The sequence below is a fragment of the Neofelis nebulosa genome, chromosome 5 (genome assembly GCF_028018385.1).
Source record: "Neofelis nebulosa isolate mNeoNeb1 chromosome 5, mNeoNeb1.pri, whole genome shotgun sequence".
In the NCBI taxonomy this organism is placed as follows: domain Eukaryota; kingdom Metazoa; phylum Chordata; class Mammalia; order Carnivora; family Felidae; genus Neofelis; species Neofelis nebulosa.
In genome coordinates, this window is record NC_080786.1 from 58,624,738 (window position 1) to 58,644,085 (window position 19,348).

General features: G+C 35.0%; 1 protein-coding gene across 1 annotated transcript in view; it reads right to left on the bottom strand.

The window, feature by feature from the left end:
- The window catches only part of SI (sucrase-isomaltase), a 159,636-nt gene that overhangs the window by 117,433 nt on the left and 22,855 nt on the right, over positions 1–19,348 (bottom strand). The window contains exon 2 of the mRNA XM_058730407.1: positions 15,309–15,439. The gene's annotated coding sequence lies outside the window, so the exon portion shown is untranslated. The remainder of the gene's footprint in view (positions 1–15,308; positions 15,440–19,348) is intronic.

The following is a 19,348-nucleotide window of genomic DNA, read 5'->3' on the forward strand; positions in this document are numbered from 1 at the left end:
CCCTCTGCAGCATCCCTCTCCCCCAGTTCACCTCTCCGAGCCTGTACCTGCCTTGTACCTGCCGAGCTCTCCAGTTCAAGTTATGCATCTTGTTGTGTTAATCTTCAGACCAATTTTCTAGGTGTGCAAAATGGTGTGATGCTGATTTAGCTGCATTTCAGGGATGAAAGAAGCAGAAAACTTCCATGCTGCTCTGTCATCTTGGCCCTTCTTCCTCTAAATATCTTTTGTTTTTTAAAAAAGTCAAATACTAAAAACAGACAATTGAGTTCAGGTAACTAAGTTGGAGGAACTGTACATGACAGTCAGGTTAGTTAAAGTATTTTCTCAAATGAGTTTTTCCTCAAAATGGAATCATATTTATTTCAACCATGGAATCTGCTTATGAAGAGGCACATATTAGAGAAAAAAGTACTAGAAAATCTGTTTATATCACACTTTTCTTTCTTTACAATTTTCTCAGAACTTGTCTTATTAATGACAGTTAAGCCCTACATATATTTTAAGTGTATTTAACTTTATTTTTTATTCCACTAACTTAGAAACAAATATTCAATAAATTTGTGATGCAATAGAGAAAATGAATAAAATTAACTTGCCAGGTAAAATATTTTATGTATTAAGCATATTTTTATCATAAATACATTTGTAAAAATTTAATCTCTTAACTCCTTATATTTCTTAAAGACATTCTCTGTAAAATAATTATCATAAAATACATTTTGCATTTAAATTGTAAAAATTTATTTGGCAATTATTCAGTAATTTCTCTGTATCATGCACTATTCTAGGCACAAGGATTTTAACAATAAAAAGACAATTCATTGCCTTGCACAGCTTAGTGAGAGACAGAGACAACAAAATAATGTTTAACTCCAACATCCCAATGACTCAGGTGTAATCATTTTTTTCATACAGCTCACACTCATTTTCTTTTTTATTAATTTAGTTTTTGATTCAAGTATAATTAACAAAGTGTTATATTAGTTTCAGGTGTACAATATTATGATTCAATAATTCTATACATCACTCATTGTTCACATGATAAGTGTATTCTTAAACCCCTTCACTTTTTTCACTTAATCCCTCACCAACCTCTCCTCTGGCAACCACTAGTTTGTTCTCTATAGTTGAGATTCTTCTTTTTTTTAATTGTCTCTTCCTTTTCTTTACTGTTTTGTTTCTTAAATTCCACATATAGGTGAAATCACATGGTATTTGTGTTTCTCTGACCAACTTCTTTCACTTAGCATTAGACCTTCTAGATTCATCCATGTTGCTGCAAATGGTGAGTTCATTCTTTTTTATGGCTAAAGTAATAATCTCTGTGTGTGTGTGTGTGTGTGTGTGTGTAATATCATCTTCATCCATTTATCTATTGATGGACACGTGTTGTTTTCATATCTTAAGTATTGTATATAATGTTGAAATAAACATAGGATGCATATATCTTTTTGAATTAGTGTTTTTGTTTTCTTTGGGTAAATACCTAATAGTAGAATACTGGACCTTATGGTAATCCTATTTTCAAATTTTAAGGAACCTCCACACTTTTTAAAAGTGGCTGTATCAGCTTGCAGTCTCAGCAACAGTGCATGAAGGTTCCTTTTTTTTCTTCACGTCCTTGCCAACACTTAACTTCTTGTGTATTTGGTTTTAGTGGTTCCAACAGGTGTGAGACTATATCTCATGATGGCATTTCTCTGATGATTGGTGGTGTTGAGCGTCTTTTCTTGTGTCTGTTGGCTGTCTATATGTCTTCTTTGGTGAAATGTCTATTCATATCTTCTGTCCATTTTTTTTTTTTTTTTTTTTAAATTTTTTTTTTTCAACGTTTTTTATTTATTTTTGGGACAGAGAGAGACATAGCATGAATGGGGGAGGGGCAGAGAGAGAGGGAGACACAGAATCGGAAACAGGCTCCAGGCTCTGAGCCATCAGCCCAGAGCCTGACGCGGGGCTCGAACTCACGGACCGCGAGATCGTGACCTGGCTGAAGTCGGACGCCCAACCGACTGCGCCACCCAGGCGCCCCTCTTCTGTCCATTTTTAATTGGATTATTTGTTTTTTAGTGTTGAGTTGTGTGAGTTCTTTTTATATTTTGAATATTAACCCCCTATTGGATATATCATTTACATATATATGTTCTCATTTGGTAGATTGTTTTGTTTTCTTTTGTTGTTTTCCTTCACTGTGCAAAAGCTTTTTATTTTGGTGTAGTCCCAAGAGTTTAATTTTCCTTTAGTTTCCTTTGCCAAAGGAGACATAGTTAGAAATATGTTTCTATGGCTAATGTTATATTACTGCCTATGCTTTCTCTTGGCAATTTTATGATTTTAGACCTCACATTTAGGTCTGTAAAACATTTTGAATTTGTGTATGCTGTAATGTATGTGGTTTAGTTTCATTATTTGGCAAGTAGCTGTCCAGTTTTACCAGCACCATTTGTTGAAGAGACTTTCTCCATTGTTTATCTTGTCCCATTTGTTGTAGATTCATTGACACATAATTGTGTTTTTTTTTTTTCTGGGCTTTCTGTTATGTTCCATTGATCTGTGTGTCTATTTTTGTGCCAGTAACAAGTGTAATAATTTTAAAGGCAGTTGTCCCCTACCTCTTTCTATTTTGTTTGTTTGCTTATGATTTGTTTCTTTTTTAGAACAATCAATATGTGAAATGTAATTTGCTAAATGTTTTTAAACAGATAGTTCTCATTCTCATTTTAAATATTCAAAGTAAACCAAAATAAGAAATAAAACAGAGAGGGGGCAAACTATAAGAGACTCTTAAACATAGAGAACAAACTGAAGGATGCTGTAGGTGAGATGGGTAGGGGGATGGGTTCAATGGGTGACGGGCATTATAGAGGGAACTTTTTGGGATAAGCACTGAAGTGTCATATGTAAGAGATGAATCACTGGGTTCTACTCCAGATGCCAAAACTAAACTGTGAGTTAACTAGAATTTAAATTTTAAACAATATATAAAGTAACCCAATATAAATAATTATTGTATGTGTATTGAAATTTCACCTATATGTAAATAGTTTTTGAGTAAACCACAAATGTAGTTCATCATACCCCAAGATTATGTTTCTTTGTCTTTTACCTCAAATATAAACAGTTATTTCCTTTTAGCATATTTTCTTTTTTTTAATACTTTTTTAAGAGCAGTTTTAGGCTCACAGCAAAATTGCACAGAAGGTATAGAGATTTCCCGTATAACTCCACCACCCCATTCATTGTTGCCCTCATTTTCACATGCCCCAACAGAATGGTACATTTGTTACAATTCATGAACCTAAATGACACATCATTTATACTCAGAGTCATGGTTTATATTAGGGTTCCCATTTGGTGTTGTACATTCTATAGATTTGAATAAATATTTACCACTATAAGAGTGGTAGCATACAGAGTAGTTCACAGACCTAAAAATCCTCTGTGCTCTACCTATTCATCCCTCCTTTCTACCAAACCCTGGCAACCACTGATATCTTTACTGTCTCCATAGTTTTGCCTTTTCCAGAATATCATATAGTTGGAATGATACAGTAGGCAGCCTTTTTAAATGGCTTCTTTCAATTAGTAATATGCATTTAAGGCTCTTTCAAGTCTTTTCATGGAAACTTAATAGCTAATTTCTTTTTAGCCTTGCATAATATTCCATTGCCTGGATGTAACAAAGTGGGTTTTTTTTTTTTTTTTAATTTTTTTTCCAACGTTTTTTATTTATTTTTGGGACAGAGAGAGACAGAGCATGAACGGGGGAGGGGCAGAGAGAGAGGGAGACACAGAATCGGAAACAGGCTCCAGGTTCCGAGCCATCAGCCCAGAGCCTGACGCGGGGCTCGAACTCACGGACCGCGAGATCGTGACCTGGCTGAAGTCGGACGCTTAACCGACTGCGCCACCCAGGCGCCCCACAAAGTGGTTTTTAATTTTTTTTTTAAGTTTATTTTATTTTTGAGTGACAGAGAGACTGAACACGAATGATAGAGGGGCAGAGACAGAGAGGGAGACATAGAATCCCAAGGATCTGAGCTGTAAGTGCAGAGCCAGTTGCAGGGCTTAAACTCACAAACCGGGAGATCATGACCTTAGCCGAAGTCAGATGCTTAACTGACTGAGCTACATAGGTGCCTAACCACAGTTTTTTAATCCATTAACCCACTAAAGGATATCTTATTTACTTCTAATTTTTAAAATTACGAATAAAACTGCTATAAATATGTGTGCAGGTTTTGTATGGACATAAGTATTCAATCTATTGCATTGTATGAATCATATCATAACAATATATTTACTTTCATAAGCTGCTGCTAAACTCCCTCCTAAAGTAGCTGCAACATTTTGCATTCCCACCAACAATAAATGAGAGTTCATGTTGTTCTACATGAGTGTGTAGTGGTGTGTCATTGTTTTAATTTGCATTTCCCTTATGAGACATGTGGAGCCTCTTTTCATATGGCCATTTTCTATCTGTATATCATCTTTGCTGAGGTGCATATTATGGTCTTTTGACTAATTTTTTAATCAGGTTGTTTGTTTTCTTATTGTTGAGTTTTAAGTGTTCTTTGTATATCTTAAATAAGAGCAATTTATCAGTGCATCTTTTGAAAATATTTTCTCCCAGTCTGTGAGTAGTCTTCTTATTCTCTTGACATTGTCTTTTGGAGAGTAAGTTTTCAATTTTATTTAAGCCTGGTTTGTCAATTTTTCTTTTACAAATTATGTCCTTGGTGTTGTATTTGAAAACTCATTGCCATAATCAATTATCCAAAAGCCATCTATAATTTCTGATATGTTACCTTCTAGGAGTTCTATAGTCTTTCATTTTACATTTACATATTTTAAAATTACTTTTCAAAAAAACTTTATTTTGAGAGAAAGAGAAAATGAGTGTGCTTATGGGAGAGGGGCAGAGGGAAAGGGAGTGAGAGAATCTGATGCAGGTTTTGCACTGTCAGTGTGTACCCTGATGTGGGGCTTGGTCTCATGAACCCTGAAATCATGACCTGAGACAAAATCAAGTCAGACACTTAACCGACTGAGCCAACCAGTCAGTTACAAAAGCATCTGCATGTTTTACATTTTTGTCAAGGGTGTAAGGTTTATGTCTAGATTTATTTTTTGCATTTCAATGTCCAGTTTTCCAGCATCATAAGGTGAAAGACTTTCCTTTCTCCATTGTATTGCCTTTTCTCCTTTTGAAAGACCAGTCTACCATATTTATGTGGGTCTATTTCTGGGTGATTCATCCATTCTTTCACCATTATCACACGTCTGGGTTACTACTTCTTTATAGCAAGACTTGAAGACAGTAGTGTCAGTCTTCTTTGTTTTCCTCCTTCAATATACAGTTGGCCTTTCTGAGTCTTTTGTCTCACTAGATAAGCTTTAGATCGGTTTGTAGATACACACACACAAAGTTGGATTTTGGTTGGAATTGCATTAAACCTATACATCTTGTTGGGAAAAACTGAGATCTTGACCATATAGAGTTGTCTTATCCAAAATGTGGAATACTCCCATTTATTTTTATTTCATTCATCAGAGTTTTATAGTTTTCCTCACATAGATCTTTACACATTTTGTTAGATTTGTACCTAATATTTTATTTTGAAAGTGCTAATGTAAATGGTATTCTGATTTTAATTTCAAGTTCCATGTTTTTATTTCTTGCATATAGGAAAGTGACTAACTTTTGTATACTGACTTCACTGACCTTGTGTTTTTCAGCCTTGCTATAATTGTTTATTAGTTCCAGGAGGCTTTTTTGGTTTGTTTGTTTGTTTTTCAGAGAGAGAGATAGAGCACACCCATGGTGCAGGGGAGGGGGAGAGGCGGGGAGGGAGGGAGAGAGAGAGAGAGAGAGAGAGAGAGAGAGAGAGAGAGAGAGAGAGAGAGAAAGGATCTTAAGCAGGCTCCATGCTAGGCATGGAGCCTGACATGGGGTTTGATCCCACACCCTGGGATCATGACCTGAGCCAAAATCAAGAGTTGGATGTTCAACTGACTGAGTCACCCAAGCTTCCCTATTTCCAGGAGTTTTTCTGTCAATTCTTTCAGATATTCTACATAGACATTTATGCCATCTATAAAAAAAAGGCATTTTTTTTCTTTTCAATGTATAATTTTTATCTCTTTTCCTTGATTTTTTGCTTTATTTGGGGCTTCCAGTATAATGTTGAAAGGGAGTGGTGAGAGGGGACATGTTATCTTTTTTTAAAAAAATTAATGTTTATTACTTATTCTTGAGAGACTTAGAGAGACAGAACATGAATGGGGGAGTGGCAGAGAGAGGGAGACACGGAATCTGAAGCAGGCTCTAGTCTCTTTGCTGTCAGCACAGAGCCTGATATGGGGCTTGAACTCGTGAACCACCAGACATGACCTGAGCGGAAGTTGGTAGCTTAACTGACTGAGCCACCCAGGCACTCCATTTTACCTTGTTTCTGATCTTAGTGGGAAAGCTTTGAATTTCTCACCATTACATACAATTTTAGCTACAGGTTTTTTTGCAGATGCTCTTTATCAGGATGAAAAAGTTCTCTATTCCTAGTTTTCTGACAGTTATCATGAATGGGTATTGGATTTTGTCAAATGTTTTTTCTTTTTTTTTTTTTTTTGTAATGTTTATTTATTTTTGAGAGAGGCAGAGACAGAATGTGAGTGGGTTAGGGGCAGAGAGAGAGGGAGACACAGAACCCAAATCAGGCTCCAGGCTCTGAGCGGTCAGCACAGAGCCCGACGTGGGGCACGAACTCACAGGACTCTGAGACCATGACCTGAGCTGAAGTCAGACGCTCAACCAACTGAGCCACACAGGAGCCCCTGTCAAATGCTTTTTCTGAATATATTGTTATTACTATGTGATTTTTCATCTTTCACCTGTGTGATATATTACATTGATTTTCAGATGTTGAACCAGCCTTGCATATCTGAAATAAATCAGACTTGGTCATAGTATATAGTTCTTTTTGTGCATTTTTGGATTGAATTTGCTAATAATTTGGAGGATTTTTCATTTATGTTCATGAGAGAAATTGGTATGTAGCTTCTGTTTCTTGTAATATCTTTGGTTTTGGTTTTGGGTGATGCTGGCCTCATACAATGAGTTAGGAAGTAATCTCTCTTCCATTATCTTCTCAAAGAGATTGTAGAGATTTGATATAATTTCTTATTTAAAAGTTTAGCAGAATTCACAAAACTATCTAGGATTACTACATTCTTTTCTGGAAGATGAGTGCTTAATTGATTTGATTTCTTTTTTTTTTTTTTTTTTTTTTTTTTTTTCAACGTTTTTTATTTATTTTTTGGGACAGAGAGAGACAGAGCATGAACGGGGGAGGGGCAGAGAGAGAGGGAGACACAGAATCGGAAACAGGCTCCAGGCTCCGAGCCATCAGCCCAGAGCCTGACGCGGGGCTCGAACTCACGGACCGCGAGATCGTGACCTGGCTGAAGTCGGACGCTTAACCGACTGCGCCACCCAGGCGCCCCTGATTTGATTTCTTTAATAGGTGTGTGCCTATTTAGATTGTCTTTTCTTCTAGTGAATGTTTTGGCAGACCGTCTCTTTCAAAAACTAGTCTATTCAACTAGTTTATCAAATTTGTAAGTATACAATTGTTAATATTATCTTCCTCATAATGTTCATGTACTCTGTGGCTCTGCACCCTCTTTCATTTCTGTTGTTAATAATTTGTTTCCTGTTTCTTTTTTTCCTTAGTTAGCCTGGCTAAAAGTTTATCAATTGTATTGAAGTTTTCAAAGAACCATATTTCTGGCTTTTAATTTTCTCTACTCACTTCTTGCTTTCAATTTAATTGATTTTTGCTCTAATTTGTATCTCTTTTATTCTGCTTACCTTGGATTCTGATTTTCTTATTTTCATACTTTCTTAAAATGGATGCTTAAATGATTTATTTTAGATATTTCTTCTTTCCTAATATATGCATTCAATGCTATACATTTTCCTTTAAGGAGTGCTTTTGCTACATCCAAAACATTTTTATAAGTTGTATTTTCATTTTCATTTAGTTCAAACTATTTTTGAACTTTCTCTTGCGATTTCTTCTTTGACCCACATGCTATTTAAAGTGTTGCTTAATCTCCATGTATTTTTGGACTTACCAACTCTTATTGATTTATAGTTTAATTCCATTGTGATCTGAGTTGTATGATATCTATTCTTTTAAATTTGATAAGGTGCATTTTATGGCTCTGAATGTGGTCTGTCTCAGTGAAGATGACCTGGGGACTTGAAAAGAATGTGCATTTAGCTGTTAGATAAAGCATTCTATTGATATCCATTATAACAGTTGATAGGTGGTGGCATTAAGTTCAGCTGTATTCTTACTGATTTTCTGACTTCTGAATCTGTCCATTTCCAATAAATGGGTGTTGAAGTTTCCAACTGTAATAGTAGATTCATCTATTCCTCCTTGCAATTCTATTAGCTTTTGACTCATATATTTTGATACTCTGTTGGTGGAGCACACATATTAAGGATAGTTTTGTCTTCTTGAAAAATTTACCATGTATCATTGTGTTATGCCCCTCTTTATTCTTAATAATTTTCCTTGACCTGAATTCATCTGTCTGAAATTAGTATAGCTACTCTTGCTTTCTTTTGATCACTGTTACCATGGTACATTTTTCTCCATCCATTTACTTTAAAAAATTTTAATGCTTATTAAAACATTAATAATGTTTTTGAGAGAGAGAGCAGAGTTTGAGCAGGGGCAAGGGAGGAGCAGAAAGAGGAGACACAGAACTCAAAGCAGGCTTCAGGCTCTGAGCTGTCAGCACAGAACCTGATGTGGGGCCCAAACTTACAAAATGTGAGATCATGACCTGAGCCAAAGTCATATGCTCAACCAACTGAGCCACCCAGGTCCTCCCCAAGTCCACTTTCAAATAACTCTCTACCACTTCACAGGTAGTATATCTTATTTAAAAAATTTATACTAATTCCTTCCTTCCATCTTTTGTTTCATGCTGTGATTCATTTCACCTATACATAAACATACACAACACATATAATACAGAAGCATACATGATCAACTACATTGGTGCTATTATTTTGAACACACTGTTACCAGTTGGACCATTAAGAATGAGAAAAAAATAAGTTTTTATTTTACCTTCACCTATTCCTTATCCAATATTCTTCTTTTCTCTATGTAGATCTGAGTTTCTGACTTTTATCATTTCCTTTCTCTTTCAAGAGTTTCTTTTAACATTTCTTGCAAGGAATGTCTACTGGCAACATATTCCCTCAATTTGCGTTTGTCTGAGAAAGTATTTCTCCTTCACTTTTGTAAGGCAATTTTTGCTCAGAAGAAAATTCTAGGCTGGCAATTTCTTTCCTGTCAAAATATTTACTCCACTCTCTTTTTGCTTACATCATTTCTGGGTGTAATTCTTATTTTTGATTCTGAATAAGTAAATTGTTTTTAATCTATGGCTTCTTTCAACATACATATATATTAAATCTTTGATTTTCTGTAGTTGGAAAATGATATGCATAGGTGTGGTTTTTTGAGGATTTATCCTACTAAGAGTTTTACAACCTTCCTTGATCTATGGTTCAGTATGTAACATTAATTTGGGAAAACTCTCGGGGTGCCTGGGTGGCTCAGTCGGTTAGGTATCTGACTTTGGCTCAGGTCATGATCTTGTGGTTTGTGAGCTCCACATCAGGCTCTGTGCTGACAGCTCAGAGCCTGGAGCCTGCTTTGGATTCTGTGTCTTCCTTTCTCACTGCCCCTCCCCTGCTCACACTCTTTCTCTCTCAAAAATAAATAAACATTAATTGTTTTAAAAAAATTGGGGAAACAGTCATTATTGCTTCAAATATTTCTTGTATTCTTTCTCTTTTTTCTCCTTCTGGAATTCCCATTATGAGTATGTTACACCACTGTAGTTGTCACATGGTCTTTAAATATCCTGTTCTTTTTTTTCACCCACACTCTTCTTTGTTTTTTCAGTTTGAGTAGTTTCTATTAGGATAAGCTAAGAGATTCTTGCCTGAGCCATTTAACATCTACTGACAAACCCATCAAAGCCATTCTTCATTCTGTTACAGTGTTTTTGGTATCATTTACTTTTGGTTATTACTTAGGCTGTCCATTCTCTTTTCTAAAATTACCCATATGTTTTTGCATGCTTTCTGTTTCATCCATTGGAGACTTTAACTTTTTAGTCATATTTTTGTTATATTCCAGGTCTGGTAAATACAATATCTCTGCCATATCTGATTCAGGTTCTAATACTCTATTTTTTCAAACTTGTTTTTGTTGTTGTCGTTGTTTGGCTTTTAGTAATTCTTGTAATTTTTTTCCTGATAGCTAGATATGATGTATAGGTGTAAAAAAACACTGCTATAAACAGTCCTTCAGTAATCTGGTAATGTATAAAGAGAAGGGAAGAATTCTACAGTGTTATGAGAAGGTTTTAGTCTTTTAGTGACCTGTACTTCTAGACTATGAACTTCACTCAAACTTCTTAGTTTTTTTTTTTTTTTTTTTTTTTTTTTACCCTCTCCATCTTAGTTGGGACAAAATAGCTAAAGGAGCCTTGAGTTGGGTATTTCTATTTTCCCATTCAGAAGGTTAGAACCAGCTATAGTTATTGATGTCTCTTCTCCCAGGTTAGTTAGGTTCTGATAAAGCGCCAGTAGGGTTAGGCTCTTATTAGACAGATTCTCCTGAGGGCAGATCTTGTTAAGAAGAACAGAATGCTCTAGAATATTTCAAAATGGTTTCTTTTCTCTCCTCTTGCTGGAAGAAGATTTTTCTCAGATATTCATCTTCTTGGAGGTAAAACTCATAAAAGAGTGGGAGCCCTTGATGACTGTGGTCCCCTGTTTTTTTTTCTCTCAGACTTATCCACATTGAGCTCCCATCTATTCATCAGTTGTAGTTCAGGTTTCCTTACCTTGGTGTGGGTTCCCATTGAGCTTTGTGGACCTGGGTTTCTTGTCAAGAAGAAACGATTGTCTGTATTTGTCTGCTAGCCTCTCTAATTTGAGAGTAGTGGTTAGTCCTATGATCCTACCTGTCAGACATAATAAGAGTTTATGATTTTTCAGTTTGCTCAGCTTTTTATTTTCTTGTTAAGGTATATTAGCAATTCCTAGCTTCTTACATGTTGACTAGAAACTACATTTTCTCTCCAAATATTAATTTTCATCAGCCTCTATATTACTATAATAATAAAATAGACGGGGACACAAATCAGCCCTCAACAAGTGCAAAAAATCAAGATCACACCGTGCATATTTTCAGACCACAACGCTATGAAGCTCTAAATCAACCACAAGAAAACATTTGGAAAGATAACAAATACTTGTAGACTAAAGAACACCCTACTAAAGAATGAATGGGGTAACCAAGAAATTAAAGAGGAAATTAAAAAGTAAGTGGAAACCAATGAAAATGATAATACCATAGCCCAAAACCTCTGGGATGCAGCAAAGGTGGTCATAAGAGGAAAGTATATAGCGATCCAGGCCTTCCTAAAGAAGGAAGAAAGGTCTCAGATACACAATGTAACCTTACACCTCAAAGAGCTAGAAAAAGAACAGCAAATAGACCCCAAACCAGCAGAAGACAGGAAATGAGAAAGATTAGAGCAGAAATCAATGCTATTGAAACCAAACCAAACCAAACCAAAACAAAACAAACAAAAAAACCCAGTAGAACAGATAAATGAAACCAGGAGGTGGTTCTTTGAAAGCATTAACAAAATTGATAAACCACTAGCCAGTTTGATCAAAAGAAAAAGGGAAGAACCCAAATAAATAAAATCAAGAATGAAAGAGAGAGATCACAACAAACCCTGCAGAAACACAAACAATAATAAGAGAATATTATGAGCAATTATACACCAATAAAATGGGCAATCTGGAAGAAATGGACAAATTCCTAGAAACATATACACTACCAAAACTGAAACAGGAAGAAATAGAAAATTTGAACAGACCCATAACCAGTAAAGAAATTGAATTAGTAATCAAATCTCCCAAAAAGCAAGAGTCCAGGGCTGGATGGTTTTACAGGGGAATTCTACCAAACATTTAGAGAAGAGTTAACACCTATTCTCTTAAGTCTGTTCCAAAAAATAGAAATGGAAGGAAAACTTCCAAACTATTTCTATGAAGCCAGCATTATCTTGATTCCAAAACCAGACAAAGACCCTACTATAAAAGAGAACTATAGACCAATTTTCCTGATGAACATGGATGCAAAAATCCTCAACAAGTTACTAGCCAATGGATCCAACAATACATTAAAAAATTATTCACCACGACGAAGTGGAATTTATATCTGGGATGAAGGGTTGGTTCAATATCTGCACAACAATCAATGGGATACATCACATTAATCCAATAAAGGATAAGAACCAAATGATCGTCTCAATAGATGCAGAGAAGCATTTGACAAAATACAGCATTCTTTCTTGATTAAAACCCTCAAGAAAGTAGGGATAGAAGGATCATACCTCAAGATCCTAAAAGCCATATATGAATGACCTAATGCTAATATCATCCTCAATGGGGAAAAATTGAGAGCCTTCCCCCTAAGGTCAGGAACATGACGGGGATGTCCACTCTCACCACTGTTATTCAACATAGTATTGGAAGTCTTAGCCCGAGCAATGAGACAACACAAATGAATAAAAGGCATCCAAATCGGTCAGGAGGAAGTCAAACTTTCACTCTTCTCAGATGACATGACACTCTATGTGGAAAACATATATGGTGTTGGGAAAACTGGACAGCAACATGCAGAAAAATGAATCTGGACCTCTTTCTTATATCATACACAAAAATAAACTCAAAATAGATGAAAGACCTAAATTAAGACAGGAATCCATCAAAATCCTAGAGAAGAAAGCAGGCAAAAACCTCTTTGACCTTGGCCGCAGCAATTTCTTACTCAACACGTCTCTGGAGACAAGGGAAACAAAAGCAAAAATGAACTATTGGGACCTCATAAAAACAAAAAGTTTGTGCACAGTGAAGGAAATAATCACCAAAAGTAAAAAGCAACTGATGAAATGGGAGAAGATATTCACAAATGACATATCAGATAAAGAGTTAGTATCCAAAGTTTATAAAGAACTTCTCAAACTCAACACCCCCAAAACAGATAACCCAGCGAAGCACATGAATAGACACTTCTCCAAAGAAGATATCCAGATGGTGGACAGACACATGAAAAAATGCTTAACATCACTCATTATCAGAAAATTACAAATCAAAGCCACAGTGAGATACCACTTCACACCTGTCAGAATGGCTTACATTAACAACTCAGGCAACAACAGATGTTGGTGGGGACGCGGGGAAACAGGAACTCTTTTGCATTGTTGGTTGGAATGCAAACTGTTGCAACCACTCTGGAAAACAGTATGGAGCTTCCTCAAAAAAGTAAAAATAGAATTATCTGATGGCCCAGAAATTGCACTACCAGGTATTTACCCAAGGGGTACAGGTGTGCTGTTTCGAACAGGCACATGCATCCCAATGTTTACAGCAGCGCTCTCGACAACAGCCAAGAGAAACAGAAAAGAGCCCAAATGTCCATCAACAGATGAATGGATAAAGAAGATGTGGTCTACATATGTAGTGGAGTATTACTCAGCATTCAAAAAGAATGAAATCTTGCCATTTGCAACTATGTGGATGGAACTAGAGGGTATTATGCTAAGCGAAGTTAGTCAGTCAGAGAAAGACAAATATCATATGACTTCACTCATATGTGGAATTTAAGATACAAAAAAGATGAACATAAGGGAATGGAAGCAAAAATAATATAAAAACAGGGACACAATGCTATAGATTTCAAGGGTGAGTCTTCATTTTTCAGATGGTTTTTGCTTGATTTTTGTTTTCTTGTTTTAATACTTCATCCTCTTAATTTTTGCTCTCTGATGTTCTAAATTAAAAAATATATTAGACATGGACGGACTCTTCTTATTTTGTTTATTTTGTAATTTTAGCCATAATGGAATGACATTAAGGAGTTTTGGTTTGGAGTTTTAGCCACTTGAATGTTTTGTCTATTAAGTTGTTTTGTTGTACTTATTTTTTAATGTTTACTTTTTGAGAGAGAAAGAGAGAGCAATCGGGAAAGGGCCAGAGAGAGAGGAAGATAGAGGTTATGAAGCAGCCTCTGTGCTTACAGCAGACAGCCCGATGTAGGGCTTGAACTCACAAATTGCAAGATCATGACCTGAGCCGAAATCAGATGCTCAACTGACGGAGCTACCCAGCATCCCTTAAATCATTTTAATTAAAATATTTGAGACAATGAACATTAAGTAGTATGTAACCTACCACTTGGTTATTTTTGTTTTTGCTTTTATTATATTTGTTTCCTCCATACCATAGTATACCATGTCTATCACAGAGAAATAAATTTTAGATAAAGTCAATTACTAAATTCTACTAAACATAATACAAAGCTTCAAAGAAAATAATACATTCTATCTGCTGTTATAAAGGTTATCCTGCCAAAATTTGTCAGAAGAAATTTATTTCTCTCATTTAGCTTATTAAACTTGGACAGGCTGCTACCTATAAAAAATGTAAGTTAACATTTTTAGAAGCAAACTCACTACACTATATTTACAAGAATTTTATTCCATACAGCACAGTGCTGATATTTAAATCCTACCACTTTTTAGAGATCAAGACTTATGTTCTCACAATTATGGAGACTTTTTTTTTTAACTTTCCACACCTCTTTTCTTACCCTAGCTGTTAGCAATTTCTGTTATCTGTACAACTCCATATGGTATGTTATGTTCTCTCATGTATTTCTTTTGTAATTTGTTTTAAAAATATTTGTTTATATTTGCCAATGTCTAAGAATCCTTCAATATTCCAAACCACTTAGAATATGGCCTCATATTGTGGTCTATCAAATAGTAAATACTCAGTAAATATCACTGAGTGCATCAGCAAGTAGACCTATTTATTTGTTTACATACAACTCTCTTACAGATAACAAAAAGAACTTGAAAGCTTATATAAATGTATTAAACATCACAAAATACGAAATTTATAATTAGTGATAATAAATACAATTAGAAGAAATTAGGATGAATGATAATGCAAAAATTATGACACAATTCCTTGAATATTTGAGATCAATGACCATAAAATTTGTTCTATGCTCTCTGGTAGCCTATGCCAAGTGAAAGTCAGAATGATTTATGCAATTCCTAGTGTTCATTAGCTAAAATAAAACCATCTGTTCAGAAAGTTTACACCAATTCCTTGTACTTACAGCGTAAATGTATTTATTTCAAGTGCATTTTTGTATAAAACTCAGGTAATCAAAACTACATCATATTGTTCAGAGTTTCAAAGGCAATGAGCTTCATTGGTTTGTTTTTTCTACTGGCCCCCAGTATAAGCCTAATGAAAAAATGCCAAAAGTATGTTTAGTATAATTAATATTAATTCATAAATAATTTAAAAAGAACATGGTATTTAAAGACTAAATTTTTGTTTATCTGGCTTAATCTAGCTATATATGTTAGAATGCCTAACTTTCCTGTTTTCAATTTTTGATTCAACTACACCTTTTGATATATACTGACACCCCAAACCACCTGTGTCTTACAATCCACACCTCTGGACATCACTAGATGAAAAAATATTCTGAGCAATCATAAGCTGAGATACAAAATGTTACAGGACAGTAACTCATAATTTAGTTTAAGCAGGTTTGTTGTTTTTGTTGGTAAAGCCATGTTTGTGCAGTTATTACATTTGGGTATTATCATGAATTTTACCCACACTTTTAAATAAAAATAGTGGAAAATGGAAAAAAAAGAACAAGTTCTGTTATTAGTGACAACAAAGTACAAGTTTCCTATAATTAGGACATCCTTAGGTGTGATTATACTTGCAAAGATTTCCCTCAGTCTGATGTTCAATAAACATAAGCAAAAAAAATTGTATTTTCAAATGTGAAGATGTGTAAAATCCCAGTAATAAATATTACTGAGTCAAAAAAGCAAAATGTAATTTGGGTCCTTTGACATGTTTTAGCTGTCTGGAAACAGAAAACATTAAAACCAGAAAACTGGCTTTAGTACACATTATCAGGATTACAGTTTTATAAAATAGGATCACTGTCCCACTAAATTGACCACTTGGTAAGAGTTAATTGGCAGTGACTTTGGTTACACTCCCTAAGGGTCACCTCAAATGTTGTTCTCCATTGAATGTACTTGAATGGTCAGCTGAAAGATGGTACTTTGACACCTTCCTGCAAAAGTAAAGGAGCTGGCAAGAACGCACCTGAATTTCACTCTCCTTTGTATTTCTTGCTCTTTCATCTCAGAAGCAAAGGATAGATGGAGTTGAGTGGCAGTAATTCAACCATATATAGCCCAAGAAGTTTCGTAGGTGTGTGTGTGTGTGTGTGTGTGTGTGTGTGTGTGTGCACGTTCAAAGATAAATACAAGTACTCAGGTTCTAAATCTAAATATTATCCATTATACTTTTCTTCTTATATAGCATTTTTCTTCTCTTTTTGGAAGAATATGAGGAAAGGATGCTAGAAAACAAATTCATTAGAATATGGTTTACAAGATAAAAAAGATGCCTAAAATATTACATTGAGTCAATCAAGTATCTTCACTATGAGAAACAGTAATATGGATAATTTGAGTTAAACTAGAAAACAGTCAATGCTATTAATAGATATAACTTTTTTAAAACATATGATTAGTTCCCTAATCTTTTTTTAACAGCTAACCAACATCTTTTTTTTTAATATTCATTTATTTTAGAGAAAGAGAGCAAGTGGGGGAAGGGCAGAGAGAGAGAGAGGGAGACACAGAAACTGAAGCAGGCTTCAGGCTCTGAGCTGTCAGCACAGAGCCCGACAAGGGGCTTGAAACCATGAACCTGGAGATCATGACCTGAGCTGAAGTTGGATGCTTAACCAATTGAGCCACGTAGGTGCCCCTGATTAGTTCCCTAACGTTGAAATTATTTCTGCAACTTAAAAATAATTAATCATGAATGAAACAATTGATTATATTTTCATGATATCCACATTTCAAAGACGCAACTTATCTTATGAACAAGCACTGAATATAAATATGGTTATCTCTAATCACAATTAACTGCTAAATAAGAATCTATAGGAAAATGGAATTGTCTGTATTCAATATAACTTTTTATCAGAAATTGGTATAGAAAACAGTAAATTTATTTTCAGTTATAATTCAGGGTCATGAAACCAATGCATTCTCTTTAGCTTAAAGTTTGCCTTGGACTTTTTTAAGAAAGTGAACATTACTAAAAATAAACATACTTTTCTGTTCCTCAAAGATTTCCTACACAGAAGAGATTCAGTATTGTGGGGGGAAATCACGTTAGAAAAATAAATGTACCTACCTGATCTATAAATGAAATATTTTTACCAGTATATTGGTTAAAATATAACTAGATTTACATCTTTGTTTTCCAAATAGAATTTTAAGGAGGCACAATATTCACTTTCTGAAAGTGGACTTTTCATATTTTTCATCATTGTCAAGGCAATATTGAGCTGGATCTTAAAAGATAGAACAGCAAAAAAAATAATATGTTTTATTGACTTTCAAAATTACTTTGGTGCTCTGTTCCTTCTCAACATCCTATCCCTTAGAGAACTCATCCTTCAATTGTCATCTCTATACTGCAAACTGCTAAATTTGTTTTTCTAGCTTATCTTCTCACCAAAACTGTAGTATGACTAACATTCTACTGTATATTTTTTTCTTGTTTCATCTTCTCACCGAAACTGCAATATGCCTTACATTCTATTCTACATTTTTACCTGAATGCACTTTCTTTTTTTAAATTTTTTTTTAAGTTTATTTATTTTGAGAGAGAGAGAGAGAGAGTGCGCACAAGCAGAGGAGGGGCAGAGAGAAGGGGAAACAGAAGAGCCCTATGTGGGGCTCAAAGTCATGAGCTGTGAGATCATGCTCTGAGCCAAGATCAAGAGGTAGATGCTTAACCGACTGAGCCACCCAGGCACCCCTATTTGAATGAACTTTCATCCTTCAAAGTCAAAAGTTCTGAAATTAAATTCAGAATTTTTTCCTGTCAAATTTCTGCTAAAATGTTTCACGATATTTTAGTGTCACCATTTCTACAGTAACCATCCTCAAAATCTACCCATCATTTTTCATGCATCAGTTCTTGCACAAAGCCTTTTAAACATTTCAGCTCTTCAAGTTTTTCTCTTTTCAAAATTTTTATAACATTTAAAAAATACACTTAAGAGTAGGTACATCTTGGGGCGCCTGGGTGGCGCAGTCGGTTAAGCGTCCGACTTCAGCCAGGTCACGATCTCACGGTCCGTGAGTTCGAGCCCCGCGTCAGGCTCTGGGCTGATGGCTCAGAGCCTGGAGCCTGTTTCCGATTCTGTGTCTCCCTCTCTCTCTGTCCCTCCCCCGTTCATGCTCTGTCTCTCTCTGTCCCAAAAAATAAAATAAACGTTGAAAAAAAAAAAAAAGAGTAGGTACATCTTGCTTTACTTCCTACTGGTTTCAGGTGTGTACAACATAGCTATCAATACTATGTGCTAAAAGACTTACCTACATAATCTTCAATCCTTACCAAATCCTGTTAATAGAATTTATAATTTCCATTTTACAGATGTTTCATTGAGACAGAGACTAACGTTTATGCCAAAGTCACAAAGCAAAATTTGGGTTTAATTCTATTCTGATTTATAATTTGAAAAGCTTCATATATAATATGTTTTCTCCCTATATATCAACAAACATCTTATTTTTCCTAAATGCTACTTCACTCTGAAAATAGAGCAGATACTTAATAAATGTGTGTTGACTTGTAAGCTAATAAATACGAGTCTTGCAAAACCAAAACTAATCTATTTGATGACAAGTAAAGGTATACCAGCTTTCAGGGATAATAAAATCATTGTACATATATAAGTATACTGAGTTATTTATAGCTGCAGTTAAAACTTACTGAATCATAGATAATATGCACAGAGTAATAAGATCTAAAGCCAAAAGACAGGTTTCCAAATGTCAACACGTGAAAAGTATATAAAACAAAATATTGGAAAGGGTGTTTGAAAAGGATGTCATGATTAATTCTGAACTGTGTATTACGCCTATTTTATAGGTATTAGGTATTATAGGTATAGGTATAGGTATTAGGTATTATTACCTAATGTTTTCATTTTAGCAGAACCTCAAGCATGGGAACCACTAAAAGTCCTTCAATATAGCCTCTTTTACCATAAATAAATAGTGGCTAAAGAAATCATAGTAATAGTATCTCAAA